Source organism: Felis catus, chromosome B4, assembly GCF_018350175.1.
Source record: "Felis catus isolate Fca126 chromosome B4, F.catus_Fca126_mat1.0, whole genome shotgun sequence".
Classification (NCBI taxonomy): Eukaryota; Metazoa; Chordata; class Mammalia; order Carnivora; family Felidae; genus Felis; species Felis catus.
This window is the reverse complement of record NC_058374.1, coordinates 130,738,927-130,755,284: the sequence shown is the minus strand read 5'-3', so window position 1 is coordinate 130,755,284 and position 16,358 is coordinate 130,738,927.

Below are 16,358 nucleotides of genomic sequence, written 5' to 3'. Positions count from 1 at the left end.
CGGTGGCCTCCTAGCCGGGGTCCCGGGCCTCCCCCACCTCCCCGATCTGCTCTCCACCCAGAGGCCCCGAGGGCTCTTTCCAAAACAGATCAGGTCACATTGCTCTGCTTAAAACTGTCCTGTGACTGCCCCATCCACGGTAGAGCCCTGAATCAAAGCACAGCCTTCCCTGCCCACAGGCGCCCAGTCCCCCTCTCCACCCCGTCCCCCCGCATCTCTGCCTTCTACCCCCAGCCCCCCTCACCCCCAACCAAGCTGTTCCCTCAGCCTCGACCATCCTGCCCTCCCCACCACTTTCCCTGCCTCAGTCCTTTACCTTCTCCGGACTCCCCCAGCCAGGGTTAGAGCCTCTGAACTTCCCCGCAGGTAAGCACTGACCTGTCACTGGTGAAATGGGGAATTAGGTGTGACAACCTAATTCATGCCCATGTCGCCGATCATAAGGTTCCCAAGGTCATGTCTGGGGGTGGGGGGTCCCCTGCTGGATCCCGGGGACCTGGTTCACAAGAAGGTGCCATGATGCGGATGTGGCCACAGAGGCCAAACGTGGCCAATGACTGCCTCAAGGCCACAAGTGCAGAGCAGAATGGGGACCTGACCCCAGTCTCCCGCTTTCCCACCCAGCCACCGTGCCTCGCCCTCGGAGACCTTCCACCTCAGCAAGCAGTGGGGCACAAGGGAAGTCTTCTGAGCCCAGCATCCTGCAGACTCCAGCCGGAGTCACCCGAGGACCTTGTCACCACCCTCTTCAATTGCTCATCGGCTGAACACAACTCCGTTTCTTCCTTGTTAGGCTCACTCATCATCTCCATTTCCCTTGTGTCCTGGAGAGGCTGAACACCAGGAGGGAGGGAGCCCAGGGCGGGGAGGAGGAGTGTGAGTGGCCTTTGATAAGAGCGGGGAGCAGCCTGCCTGTGTGGACAGAGGACTGAGTGATGGACTGAACGTCCCGGAGCGCAGAGAGGATGCCGAAAAGTGAGAGAAGAGGGAGCGAGGAAGGATCGGAGCGGGGAAGGATGGATGGGACAAGTCGGGGCTGCGGACTCTCCCTTCTTGGAGCCACGGGTGTGGAGAACACGAGCGTAAAGGGCTGCAGATTTGAGGCTGGACAGAGCTGCCCTCCAAACCTGCCTCTGTCTCCTTCGAACACCAACTGTGTGCCAGGCATTTTCTATATCCCATGTCTGGATCCCCACTGCAACCCTCCAAGGAAGGGAACAGTCTCTATTTTTACGAATGAAAAAGAAAAAAAAAAAGAAAGAAAGAAAGGTTCAGAGAGGTGAGAGACCTTGCCCAAATGACACAGCCAAGGAAAAGGAAAATAGCCAACATTTACTCAGACGCTCAACAAATGATTTTTTTTTTTAGTTTTTGTTTTGTTTTGTTTTCCAATAGGTAATTTTTGAGCGCCTGTTTGTGCCCGACACAGCTAAGCGTTTGAGAAGCATGACCCCATCGGGTCATCACAGTAATGGCAAGACCTCTCTCCAAAGTTTGGTCTCCGTCTGGCTCTGCCTCCCCTGCCGAAGATCCCCCACCTCCAGTGCCTCTGCGGCCCTTCTACGGGGGACAATTGTCCTAGAAAGATTTGGAGCGGTTGACGCTGCTATTCAGGCTTATATAAGCATCAGAAAGCCGTCGGCGAGGGGCAGCTCAGCGTGCGGGACGGAAGCCCGGTGCTCTCGGACCACTCTGCCTCCTCCTTTATCGGTCCAGCCGGAGAAGGGCCTGGGCAGCCGGCCTGGAACCCAAACTATGTCACAAAGGGCTCTCACCCAACTTTTTTTTTTTTTTTTTGGTCTTTATGTTTATTTATTTATTTATATTTATTTATTTTTGAATTAACACCCAAGTTAGTTTGCATCTAGCGCAATAACGATTTCAGAAGCGGGTTCCGGTGATTCATCCCCTATGTATGACACCCAGTGCTCATCCCAGCAAGCGTCTTCCTCAATGCCCCTTGCCCATGTAGCCATCCCCCCCCCCATAGCCCCTCCAGCAACCCTCAGTTTGTCCTCCATGTTTTGTTCCCCTCCCTGTTTTTATATCATTTTTGCTTCCCTTCCCTTATGTCTCTTAAAGTCCTCACAGGAGTGAAGCCATATGATATTTGTCTTTCTCTGATGGACTAATTTCGTTTAGCATAAGACCCTCCAGGTCCATCCACGTAGTTGCAAATGGCAAGATTTCATTCTTTTTGATTGCCGAGTAATACTCCACTGTGTGTGTGTGTGTGTGTGTGTGTGTGTGTGTGTGTGTGTGTGTGTATACACCACATCTTCTTTATCCATTCATCCATCGATGGGCATTTGGGCTCTTTCCAGACTCTGGCTCTTGTCGATCGTGCTGCTCTAAACATGGGGGTGCACGTGCCCCTTCGAAACAGCACCCCTGTGTCCCTCGGATAAATACCTAGTAGTGCAATCGTTGGGTCATAGGGTAGTTGTCTTTTTAATTTTTGAGGAACCTCCATGCCGTTTCCCCGAGTGGCTGCACCAGCTCGCATTCCCAAGAGGCCTTCACCCAACTTACCTCTCTTTCTTCTTTCCTAGATCTCCGCAGGGAAGTATAGAAGTACCCACATTTAGGGCTCTATAAAAGGAAGGGGTTCCTGAGGGCCAAAGGAAGGTTCCATGGGTGGTGGCACTCAAGCCAGGGTACCCTCATCATTGCCATTTTGCAGATGAGAAAATGGAGCATACATGGCTTGGCCAACGCTCCAGATCCCATTTGCTTGACCCCACTCTGCCCAATGGGGGACAAGGCCAGGATTCAAACTATGAGGAGCCTGGATTCAGAGCCCACCTTCTTCTCCTACTTCCCCCACATCCTCAGCCTGAAGAATTCTCTCTTACTCGGCGAGGACTGCCTTTTCATTCCATGCAGGCCTTCAACTGATTGGATGAGGCCCATCCATATTAGGGAGGGTGATCTGTTTTACTCAGTCCACTGATTTAAATGTACTCTCATTCAAGGCTGTCTGGATTGCTCAGTTGGCTGAACCTCCAACTCTTGATTTCAGCTCAGGTCATGATCCCAGGGTCGTGAGATCAAGCCCTGTGTTGGGCTCCACATGGAGTGTGGAGCCTGCTTAAGAGTCTCTCTCTCTGCTCCTCAGAAAGTTCAACATAGACTTTCCATAGCCCCAGAAATCCACTCCGAGGTGTCTAGCCAAAAGAAGTGAAAACATGGAGAATGGGCACGGGGTGTTCTTCTGGAACAATGGGAAAGTTCTGAGGCTAGAGAGGGGTGTGGTGGCGCGAGATGGCCACTGAACTGTTCCCTGGAAAATGGTTCTTTGTATGTGATGCGAATTTCCCCTCGATCATCATCATCTAGGCCCCCATTCGGTTGCCAGGTCTCCTGAGAGCTGGAGCCACGCGTACTTGACTCACCATTGTAACCCCAGCGCCTACACGGTTCCTGGCACAATCGAGGGGCTTAATATACCTTTGGGGAGTAAATACACACAGAGATCCGCACTCCACAGGCACAAAATCAGGACCGACTAAGTGGGATTCATGAAACGGCAGCTCTCGCCTAAACGTAACAAAGCCTATCTGCTCTTTGAGCTCCTGGGCACTGCAGGGCAGTGAGCATCCCGTCATGAGAGGCATGCAAATAGAGACGAGGGAACTTGTTGAAAGAACTCGTGCATCAGCAGGAAGACAGGGGGTTCCCTCCAACTCTGAGATGCATTGATCTTACGGGCCCCTACAAATGCATTGAACCTCCAGCTGGCTGCTTGCTACTTTATCGAATCACTCACTCACCAGATATCCACTGGGCATCTTGGTCACCCAAGGACGGACCCCAAGAGGGTGCCATGTCCTAAAATAGGCAGAGAAGTTTCTAGATCATTCTTTTTACTTTCTCCCCCTTGACCCGACCCAGTGTTCAGAACGCTACCTGGGCAAAGCCGTGGGCTGGGGTCGCCACGCTCAAAGGAGATTGGTTCGCACTCAATGTCCCTCCCGCGAGTTTCTGCTGTCCCTTAGGTGTGCTAACCACCTCCTGGTCCCCTCGCTGACTCGCTCCAGCAGCATCACCACAAGCTGCTGTTCCTGCTGTGCCTTATGCTGCTCTACTCCACTGGGCTCAGCTGAACCCCCACATCCTGGCCCTGCTCTCCCTTGGGGCCACTGTGTCCAGAAAAGGGGCTGCGGTCCACTGGGAGGGACAGGCTGAAGAAAGTATGGGCACCCACAAATAAACCATTTGTTTATTTAAGCCAAACATGTGGATATTCTATAATAACGTGGGGAAGATCTGTGATGTGAATTTTGTTTAAAGGTGACACATTTATATGATATGATATAATATGATATGATATAATATGATACCAAACTATACTATATTTTAATTTGTCTATTTATTCCTAATTCACCTCCTTCTTTCTACCACAATCCCCCTTGGGGACGGGATAGCAATGTGCCCTGAGAAAGACACCTGGCCGGGAATACGTTTTTGGTCTATGAGATGTAAACATATATCCCTGGGTAGGGCTTGCAGGGAAGCTTCTGGAGAAGCAGACCCCTTAGTCTTTGGCTGTCACCTTCCTCCTTCACCCTGTCTACGCTTTTTACAGCCATAGAGAGGAAAGTCATGGCTGGTGATGGGACGCTTGGGAGTCCCCGAGGGCCCCTGGGAGCTGCCAAACTTGAGAGGTTCTGACAACAGCACAGCAAATCCCTGTTGGGTCGAGTTTTGCTGTAGTTAGTACATAACACAAACATAATTCTAACCCACTGGCAGGAACTAAAGAAAGCTTAGAAAAATATAGTGTAGTGGGTTGAACGGGCATGTCCAATAGGAGCCCGAGAATGTGACCTTACTTGGAATGAAGGTCTTTGCAGATGTAATGAAGGTGAGGATCTCAAGATGAAACCATCCCGGATTAGCGTGGGCCCTAAATCCAGCAACAGGTGTCATCAGAAGAGACAGGAAAGGTCACGTGAAGAAGGAGACAGAGGTTGGAGCGACGCAGCCACAAGCCAGTGAGCACCCAGAGCCACGGGAAGCTGGAAAAGGCAAGGAAGGATTCTTTCCCGGAGCTACAGAAGGAGCATGGCCTGCCGACACCTTGATTTCAGACTCTGGCTTCCAGAAACGTGAGAGAATAAATTCCTACCATTTTAAGTCACCAGATTTGTGGCCATTTGTTATGGTAGCCCCAGGACAGTAATATATGCAGAAAAGTAGAAGACGTAACATCTAAGCTGGGCATCTGAAGGATAAATAGGAATTCTTTGGTTAAGAGGAGAAGGACCTTCCAGAAACATGAATACATAGCAAACTATAATGATAACAACAATGCTTGTTGGGCATGTCTTCTGCCTTGTGCTTTACATTTTTTATTTATTTATTTATTTATTGATTGATTGATTGATTGATTTTTTCAACGTTTTATTTTTATTTTTGGGACAGAGAGAGACAGGGCATGAACGGGGGAGGGGCAGAGAGAGAGGGAGACACAGAATCAGAAATAGGCTCCAGGCTCTGAGCCATCAGCCCAGAGCCTGACGCGGGGCTCGAACTCACGGACCACGAGATCGTGACCTGGCTGAAGTCGGACGCTTAACCGACTGCGCCACCCAGGCGCCCCTACATTTTTTTTTAAATGCTATTTATTTTTGAGAGAGAGAGAGACAGAGCATGAGAGGGGGAGGGGCAGAGAGAGAGGGAGACATGGAATCCGCAGTAGGCTCCAGCTCCAAGCTGTCAGCACAGAGCCCCACATGGGGCTTGAACCCATGAACCGTGAGATCATGACCCGAGCCGAAGTCGGATGCTTAACCGACTGAGCCACCCAGGTGCGCCCCTGCCTTGTACTTTATATCCTCTCTCCCCTAATCCTTACGCCAAGCCCCAGTAATGGTATCACTGTCCCTTTTTCATAGCCCGGGAGACTGAGGCACAGAGAGGTTAGATGTGCTGGGGGAGTGATCACAGCAGATGCTGCGGTGACCCCAGTCCTCACTCTGAAGACCCGAGACTCACTGTCCAAGGGGTTTTTGTTCCTGGCTGTGGACTTCCAGCCCCCCCACCCCACCCAGGGCAAGGCTGATGTGCAAGGGGACCAGCTGCACAGCCCTCAGAGCCGGCCAGCGAGTTGGATAAGAACTCACCAGCGCCCTCAGCTGGGGTGACTCCAGGCGTGCCCCATGCAGTCTCCCCAAGTCCCCAGCAGGGCTGAGCGGGGGTGGGCTTAGTGGCATCCCCTCCTTTCCCCTGCCTGTCTCACGTCCCCACACCGCAAGTGAGGCTTCCAGGAACCAGCTCACAACAAACCACTGTACTCAAGTCCTTGCTTGGGGTGTGCTTCTGGGGGAACCCCAAACCAAAACAGTGTTGGAGTTCGGGCCCATCTGTGGTGGAGCGGACCCCAGAGCCCGAGCTCGGACCCACTAAACTCCTCTGTTCTGTGGGGTTAGAGGCATAACAGCCCCAGGCGCATCCACATTTAGGGGCACAAATAACAAGTAGCCAGCTACCTGCAGCCCAGAGCGGGACGCGGCAGGGAGGTGGCAACTGAGGGACCGGCTCTTGAACGTTCTCACGTTCTCTGTGCTCACCGCAGTGCCTGCGGCGCCGACCTGGACGCGCCCCGGCAAGACGCCCGCACCTCTTTACCACTCCAGCTTCTGCGGATCGCGGGCCACTTGTCACCCAGTGCTCACATCTGTTCACTCTCGAGCAACAAGCAGAGGGCGATCGGCTCAGCAGAGTGCTTCCCAGACAATTCTGGGGCGGCTGTGACACTTGCCGGGCGAGCCGGAGCCAGACGAGAAATTGCTGTGCCCCAGCAGTTTTTGCAAAATTCAAAGCTTTTTGCTGGAGCAGAGGGTCAGTCATTGGAAGGTTTCTTGCATAATCATCACAAAACGATACCTTGTCAGCGTTGCCAAAAAGACCGGTCGCGGATGGATGGTCTGCTCCGGGAGCCAGTCCTTTCTCTGCGTTGGGAAAGATCCAGAACGTGAATAACACGGAGGAAGTGGTGGCCGATTCTGCCACTATCGACTGCCTCCGTGGGCACTTTATTTGCATCTAAAGGAAATTGCCTTCATTTCTTGGGCTTCTTGCAAGGAAGGCTTCCTTTCTTTCTTTTTTTTTTTTAATTTAAAATTTTTATCTAATTCCAAGTTAGTTAATGTGTAGGGTAATAATGTCAGGAATAGAATTTAGTGATTCATCACTTACAACAACACCCAGGGCTCATCCCAACAGGTGCCCTCCTTAATGCCCACCTCCCATTTAGCCCATCCCCCTACCCCACACCCCGCCAGCAGCCCTCAGTTTGTTCTCTGTATTTAAGAGTCTCTTAGAGTTTGCCTCCCTCTCTGTTTTTATCTTTGTTTTTCCTTCCCATCCCCTATGTTCCTCTGCTCGTATGTTCTTAAATTCCACCTACGAGTGAAATCATGTGATATTTATCTTTCTCTGACTTATTTCACTTAGCGTAATACCCTCCAGTTCCATCCATGTTGCTGCAAATGGCAAGATTTCATTCTTATTGGTGCAGAGTAATAATCCATTGTGTGTGTATTATATATCATATAATATACATAATATAATATACTATATGTATATAGTATAGTATAGTATATATAGTATAGTATAGTATATATAGTATAGTATAAATGTATATAGTATATATAACATATGTATATAGTATATATAATATATATTATATATTATATGTATATAGTATATATAATATATATTATATATGATTGATATATGATATTATATATTATATATTATATATTGCATTATATAATATATATTATGTATTATATATATTATATATATATGCCACATCTTTTTTATCATCAGTCGATGGACATTTGGGCTCTTCCCATACTTTGGCTATTGTCGATAGTGCCGCTATAAACATGGGGGTGCATGTGCCCCTTCGAATCAGCATTTTTGCATCCTTTGGATAAATACCTAGCAGTGCAATTGCTGGGTCATAGGATAGCTCTATTTCTAATTTTTTGAGGCACCTCCATACTGTTTTCCAGAGCGGCTGCACCAGCTTGTGTTCTCACCAGCAGTGCAGAAGGGTTCTCCTTTCTCCACATCCTCGCCAGCATCTGTGTGCAAGGAAGGCTCTCACCCCCGCCCCCAGAGGGTAGGAGCATACCCAAGTCATTCTCTCACTCATTCATTCCATAACAGCGTGCTCTAGAGTAGCCAAAGGCCCCAGCATTTGCTGAGGGCTCACGCTGTGGCTGGATCACGTGTTTCACGTGCATCACCTCATTTAATCCCCCCAGCTGTCGGAGGTGGGTCATTTGTCCCATTTTGCAAGGAGGCTCGGCCAAGTTTGTTAGCTCTCCCAAAGCCAGCCAGACAGCAGTCAGAGGAGCAATATTTGGAGAAAAGAGATGTGAATTCTAATCCCACTCTCCCCGCCTATTAGTCATGTTGAATCAGACGCGTCATTGACTTCATTTAACTGAGCCTCGGTTTCCTCACCTGGAAAATGGACGTGCCAACTACTGAAGTTTGAGAGAACAGGACAGAGCCAGCACACGGGTGAGGTGTCCGTGCTTTGAGGAACCACTGGACACAACCTGGTGTCTATTTGCAGTTCGCACGTCCCAGAACTGGTTTGTTTTCCCCCCTCCCCCTGAAAAGATTAAATTTGTGAGATTTTAAGAATCTTTCCCAGGAAGCAGGATGTCTAACTCTCTCTGGGGATGCTGAGGGTCATAGTGGACCAGAGACATTTTTTTACTCAGAGTCACACTCTGAATCCTGATCTGCTGACTTAAAAATCTGTCCTCCTGTCCCTCTGGCACCTGCGAGAGCCAGGTGCTTGTACCCTTGGGCACACGGCCCACGGTGGTTGATAAGTCGAGGGGCTCTGTGCCGCTGTCTCTCGCCAGCTCCTTTTTTCTAGGGTGGAGGAGGCCTGCGCCCCAAGCAATCATGCCCATTTACAGCCACCAGAGGCTCGGGAGGTGGCCCGGAAGCAGCCCGGCCAGGTGACGTGCTGGGCCAGCCTGTGTTTATCTCTGTGGCTCCATTTGGAAAAGGCCTCTCAACTATTTCACTCGGAACGGCTATCGGGTATTTTCACAGCCTAGTCTCAGGCTGTCGTTCAGGGGCTGACACACTCCAAGGCTACTCGGAGCAGGGGACCGGGATCCAACCTCTGGATGGAGCCCATCATGGTAATGGTGCCAGCCCTGACCTTTGCCCTGCGCTTCACAGTTTGCAAAGCAACACTTGGACCCTCGCAGTCGCTCTCTGAGAGAGCGAGTAGGGGTGTTTTTATCCCCAAGTCCGGCTGTGTCAGGCCGCCTCTGTCGCGGGAGGGAAGTCACAGCCTGAGTGCAGTCACCAGGGAGCACCTGGAGGGAAGAGAGGCCGGGCAGGAAGCCCTGGGGGACTGCTATTCCAGGAGGAGGGAGCAGAGAAGTGGACGAAATGCACTGGAGAGAGACCACTCATGGGGCAGGGCGGGGCACAGAAGAACCGGGAGAAAGGGCCTCGCGGAGCAAGGCAGAGGCTGGCCATGCCATTTGGCAGAGAGGCCCCCTCGGAGACGGTGCCGCCGAATGACCAGGACTGTGGCTCACGGAACCGTCCAGCCTGGGTTTGAATCCTGCCCCGCTGCTTGAAGCATATGATCCCAGGCATGTTGCTAAACTTGTCTGTGTCTCCGTTTGCTTGTCTGCAGGAGGAGGCTCGCAACGGTCCGCACTTCGCCAGGCTACCATGAGGCCCGACTGCTTACCGTGGGCCTGGCGCGCAGGAAGTGCAGGGTCCCGCGTCCCCGCAGCCTGGCATGGGAGCCGACCGCCTGTCCGTGAGTGACTCCGGACAGGGGGGAAGACTGCAGCAGACTGCAGAGCAGGGGGGAGGCGAGGGAAGGAAAGCAGGATGGGAAGCTTTGCAGGGAGGTGTGGGGAGTGCGGCAGACCAACGGTCTCCTTTGGAGGGCCAGAAGGACCCATCCTTCTGCAAGCAAGCGGGCGGACGGGATAGCAGGGGACCCAGACCCAGGTGAAGGGCTTGGCTGCCTCCCCTCTCTGAGGGCCCAGAGGCAGATCAGGACACGAACTGCTGGGCTGGAGGAAGGAGCCGGTGTTTGAGTCGAGTCTCCAAACCGGCCCAGAACTGAAGCAGGCAGAGAGGGACGGGACGGGTGCCCCTGAGCACAGCCCCCTCTCAATCACAGATATAACCGGCTCGGATTTAGGACGATGTGTTTCAGATGTTTATCGTTTCCTACAAAGCTTCCTGGATTTGACCACCGGCCTCTGCTCCCGTGTGACCTCTGGCAGGTTACTTGATTTCGGTGTGCCTCAGTTTCCTCCCCTGGGAAACAGGGATAACGATGTTACCTACCTGTCGAGGCTGTTGTGGGGATGAGGTAAAATCACCTAAGGATGAGCCTGGCACCAGGGCCGATGACTCTCGGCAGTTATTATCTGTGCCAGTATCACAGGGGGCACAGCTAAAAAGCCGCCGGGTTCCTACGATGATTCCTCCAGAGTCTCTTTCTAATCTGTAAATGTGCCCCGTAGATTTGGCCCATATTTATAGAACACCTGCTCTATACTAGGCACTGGGATATGATGCTGCAAAGATATGGTCCCTGCCCTCCGGGGTTTGCACCCAGTGGGTGAGAGATGTGCCCCTGTCACCACGGGCACGGAGGCGTGCTCTGTGCTTACTCATCCAGTCACTGAACCCTCAACACCAAAGCCTCGGGATGAAGGATCTATTACTGTTCCCATTCCACTTCCACAGGTGTGGCAAGCTGCCCAAGGTCACATAACTACAAAGTGCCCAAGCTGAGATTTGAACCCCAGGACTGTGGCCTAGGGCCTATGACTCTTTTTTTTTAATATTTATTTTTGAGAGAGAGAGAGAGAGAGAGAGAGAGAGGGAGAGGAGCAGAGAGAGAGGTGAACAGAGGATCTGAAGCGGGCTCTGTGCTGACGGCAGAGCCCGATATGGGGCTCAAACCCACAAACCATGAGATCATGACCTGAGCCAAAGTCTGATACTTGACTGACGGAGCCACCCAGGTGCCGCTAGAGCCTATGACTTAATCACTGTGCTACAAACAGTGGTCAACGCTGCTATGGGAGGTACAGGACACGGGGAGTAAGTAAATGTTTGAGCTACGAAAAGCACAGTGGGAGCAAACTAGGTTAGGAGGGGACAGCAGGGGCAAAGGCCCTGGGGCAGGAGAGGCAGGACAAGTTTGAGGACGGATTAAGCCAGGCTGCCCTAGACACAAAAAGGGAGCTAGGCAGGCAAAGACCTGCTCACCAGGCTTGGCAGCTCTTTGGGGGAAAGCAGGAGGAAGAATTTGAGGAGGTTGCATTGGAAATATGACAAGATTTCGAAAGACCACTCTCTGCAAGCGAATAGGACACAAGCATTAAAAAAAAAAAAAGAAAGAGGGGCACTTTGGGGGTTGACATGGAGCCTCTCCAAAGTATATTATCAGACGGAAAACTCCAAGTGCAGAAGAGTGCATGTGACAGCTTGTATTCATAGGGGAAAGGATAAGCAAGAATGTACATGGGCTGCAGATACGTAAAATATCTGAAAGGTATGCAAGAATCTGGTAAGAGCAGTAGCCCCTGGGGACGGGGACTGCAGGCCTGTGGTCAAGGGTAGGAGGCAATGCTCTCTGTATATCCTCTTCCACCTTTTACATTTTAAAGCCAGGGAAGAGACTGTCTATTCAAAACTGTAAAGATGTCCCTGGCTGCTGGGGAGGAAATGCAAGGGAGGGGGTCAAGAGTGAAATCCGAGAAATGGAGAGAATGAGACTCTGGAATGCTGTTTTTATGAGGGAGATGGCGCCTGAGCACAGGGTGCAGCTGCTTGGGATGCTACCTGGACAAGGCACTGTGTCACTCAGGCAAGCGGGCAGGATGGGGCGGCATGAGCAGAGCAGGGAAGGAACACGGAGCAACAGGAACCAGCCTAACTTTGCCCAAAGCAGAATTTGGCCTGGGTTCAGACTGAGCCATCTGGAAATGGACAGAAATGCTAAATGTGGAATGTTCTAGAAAAGCAGCCCTTGGCTCCCACAGATGAGCTATCGCGGGCTGTTAAAGGAGGCCGCCGTGGCTCTGGAGGGATGATTTGCTCCACTTTAAATACGCGAAGCGGCTAAGTCAATCCAAACGGGAGGCAGCCCTTGGCTCCCTCCCGCCAAGGGCCTTTTCCCAGCTGCTGCTGCCCCCTGCTGGGGGACTCGGGACATCGCAGCCTCCGTGTGATTCTGAGGCCGCTGCTTAGGACTCCCCCTTTGCATTCCGAGCGCGCATAAGACGAGTCCGTCACATTTCCTCCACCCTTTTTGGAGATGGCCACCGCCAAGCACTGCTTCGGTGCTGGCGTAAACAACCAGGTCCACGTGAACAAGTCGCAAAGCGAACAGCAAAGGTCATTACCATCAGAAGGCAGTGTGCCAGAAGGCAGATGCGACAGAGTGCGATACAGGAAGTTCTAGAGCACTGTTCTAGACCCCTCGTGTGCGTTATCTCAGCTGATCCTTGTGGCACTCACAGGGGCAGGGATGACGAAACAGAACTGGAGAAGCAAAGCAGGACTCAGACCCAGAGTCTGAGTACCAGCCCTTGCAAATTTCAACTTAGCAATCAATATTCCCTGCTCATTGGGTTCACACATCAGCGGTCCTCACCCATGGATGATTTGGGCCACCAGGGGACATTTGGCAATATCTGGAGGCATTTTTCGTTGGGAGAGGGAGCGGATTCTGGCACCTGGTGGGTAGAGGCCAGAGATGCTGCCACACCACACATCCTGTAATGCACAGCACAGCCCCCTGCAACAGATACACAATGTCAAAAGTGCCAAAGGGGACAAGCCCTGATCGAAATACGTAAAATTCTCCCAAATCTTCGAGCCCTCTCTTTTGCACTGCCCCCTGACACGAGGAGGGCATTAGAGCAAACCTGCTGCATTGTACAAAAGCTATGCTTCTCGAAGATTCATGCTGAGTAACTCTCCAGAGGATTTCCCCTGAAGTCTCTTATTTACCCAAAGGGATTATGTTGCATTCAGCAATCCTGCTAGTAAGAACACTCTTAGAGGAATGAGGCTCTCAGAAGCGGCCCCAGCAAAGGAGAACCCCCTGGGGCAGCGGCAGAGGGGTTTGGGCCACGCAGCGGGCACGTGCGCATGGAATGTCGTGGCTGCCCCTGGCACTGAGCCGCAGCTGCGGCACACGCTGTTTGTCCGGGCTGTCGGGAAGCATCCAGAATGATGGCCCAGTCCCTGGGAACAACTTGTCAGCAGCCGCGTCGCCCAAAGCCCTCGCTTCCAAATCAGCCCAAACAGCCCAGTCCCTGGCTTTGGGGTGGGGTGGGGGGGAGGGCAGTGCTGTTAACCCCTTCGCCTCCACAAAGTCTATGGGTCTAGAGGCTCTGGGGGTTCTACTGGTCTGGAGCTGGTGTACGACGGGGCGGGAGGCGGCCGAGGACCTGGCACCCCTTCCAGCAACAAGCCTATTGGCTGCACAGGAACTGTGTTGCTCAAGGGTCCGTGCTTGTAGAATGAACGAATGACCAGAAGGGTAAACTCTACAAGATTCCTTCCTTCATTCAACAATATTTACCAAGCATCTGACCAGGCTGGGCACCGTCCCAGATCTTGGGAGGACAAAAGAGACCAAGTCCCCGTTCCCATGAAGCTGACCTTCTAGGGGAGGGAGAAAGATACTACACAAATAAGCAAGTAAGTATAGGATATAATATCAGGGAGTGGGGAGCGCTCTGAAGAAAGTAAAGGCAAAGAGATGGGACACTGACAGATTGGGGGTGACTCTTTAAACTGGGTGCTTGGGGAGGGCCTCTCCAAGGAGACGACGTTTGGGCAAAGATCTGAAGGTTGTGAGGGAAAGAGTCACGCAGCCACGTTGAGAACAGTAAGTAGAGGGGCCCCGGGGTAGAAAGGGTCTTAGGGAGTTTGAGAAGCAGTAAAGCAGAGAAAACGGATAAAGGTGGGTCCTGGCATGACCCAAGAGCAGAGGTTCTCAAACAGTAGCACGCATCAGAATCACCAAAAAGGCTGTCAGAAACAGATCGTGGTTCCAACCCGCAGCGTCCAGTTGGCCTGGGGTGGGGCCTAGGAATGAGCATTTCCAACAAGTCACTGTGTGGTCCTGATGATGTTGCTGGTCCAGGGACCATAGCAAAGAGTATTTTTTCTTTTCTTCTTTTTTAATATTTATTTGTTTCGAGAGAGAGAGAGAGAGAGAGAGTGTGTGTGTGTGCGTGCGCGCGCGTGCACAGGGGAGAGGGGTAGAGAGAGAGAGGAAGAGAGAATCTTAAGCAGGCTCCGTGCTCAGCACGGAGCCTGATGTGGGGCTCGATCCCACGAACCAGGACATCATGACCAGAGCCGAAATCAAGAGTCGGACGCTTAACCGACTGAGCCACCCAGGCGCCCCCAGAGTATTTTTTCTTAATGCAACAAGTCCTTTCCTCCCCAACACTTAACCCCAAGCAGTCACGGATCGTCGCTGCTTGATCGCCTGCCTCCACGCTGGGTAGAGGAGGTTTTCTACTGAGGCCGCAGTGTTTTATGTTTAAGCGCATTGCCAACATTTGAGAGTCGGGGGGGACTTCACACAAAATCCAGATTCCTGCCTCCTCTAGAAAACAGGTCTGCAGCACTGGCCGCCCCTCCCACAGGGCCACAATGCGACAGAGCCGCCTGGGGCTCTGTCACCTTGACTTCGTAACCCCAGCCACCGGCACAGCGCCTGGCCTTGGGTAGGCACTCAAAGAGAGCTTATTAATGAAACCGGTAAGACCGCACCCAGGAAATGCACGAGGACACCAGTTTCAAGAGCTAGGAGACCTGAGGCCAGTTCTGACTCCCGCTGACGTGTTACATGACCTTGGGCTGTCCATGGACCTCAGTGATCACTCCTTCTTCCCAGAGTCACTGCATTGAACAAGAGAGAGGATGTGAAGGGTTTAGCACATGCCTGGCATACGGTACTCCACTCTCACTGCGAGGAACTCAATAAATATTTACTCTCTAGGATGGGAGAAAGTGTGAGAGGTCTTGGACACACTCTCACACTGGACAGCTCCCTGTTGGGACCAAAGGGGTCGACAGTCTACTTGCGTTCAGTCTCCAGTGCTGCCATTCACTAGCTTTGTGACACTGGGCATTAGACTTTCCCTTATTTGGGCCTCAGTTTCCCCACCACAAACAGGGATGATACAAGCCCCACAGGGGTTATTGTGCGTATCAGATAGGAACATGAATATTAAGCCAATTAATCCTTTAAAGTGCTTCCAATAAGGCCAGCCTTCAGTACGTGCTCAACATATGCCAGCCCTAGCTGTTACGGCTGCTCAGGGAGGGGTTAGACTAGAATTTCTCAGGGGCCCTCATGGCTCCAAAATTCTCTGACCTCTTTGAACCCAGTGACAGTCAGGCAGCTGTCATTAGTCATCAAGAATATAGAGAAGGCCCTTGGTATGGTGGAGGCAGTGGAGTAGAATTCGCTGTAAGGGGTTTAGCACCTCACTGGAAAAATCCATAATGCTCTTACAATGGTGCTGACCAAAATCACAAAGTAGCAACCACCAGAGGAGGAGTGGATGTGGTGCAGAGGACAACAGCCTACGAGAGAGGCACCATTACCCCCTCGCAGACGAGAAAACGGAGGCTCCAGAAGGCTACCCCTGGATGTGTCTCTGTGTCTCAGCTCCACGCACCTGCCTCAGGAGGGTGACTCAGTCAAGGGGTCCTTTGAGGGATTAACCGGGTCATGATGGACAGCACAGCCTGGAGGGGGAAGCAGGAAGGCCAGGCAGGGGCATTCTGACTCCCTATGAAGGCCGAAACCTTCATAGCAGTTGGGTGACTGTGTGTGTGTTCACTGCCCTGCACGCGGCTGGCGGCCACACAAAGTCACAGGGCAGCTGAGAAAAGTGCCGGGTCACTGAACGGTAAGTGATGGGAATACCCGTTGCGCAGGCGTCTTCACCCAGGGGCTGCTCCTCCCTCTCAGCCAGCCAGCCATCCCAGATTGGGGAGGGGCAGCAGGAGTGACAACGGGGGTACATCTAGCCATGATGTCATCACCATGATGGTGATAAGCCAAATATGTCCTGATAAATTTCTTCTCTTTCATCCATTCAACACTCACTGTTGAGCACCTAACACACTTCCCTCTTTGACTCCTCAGGACAACCCCAGAGGCGGGTTCTGCTAGCCCGTCTTTAAAGGGGAGCCAAGAGGCCGGGACGACGGCCGTGATTTCAGCCTGGTTTCCGGACCACAGAGCAAGAGGGGCCTCCCCGGAAAGTCAGCGGAGATGGGTGCACCCT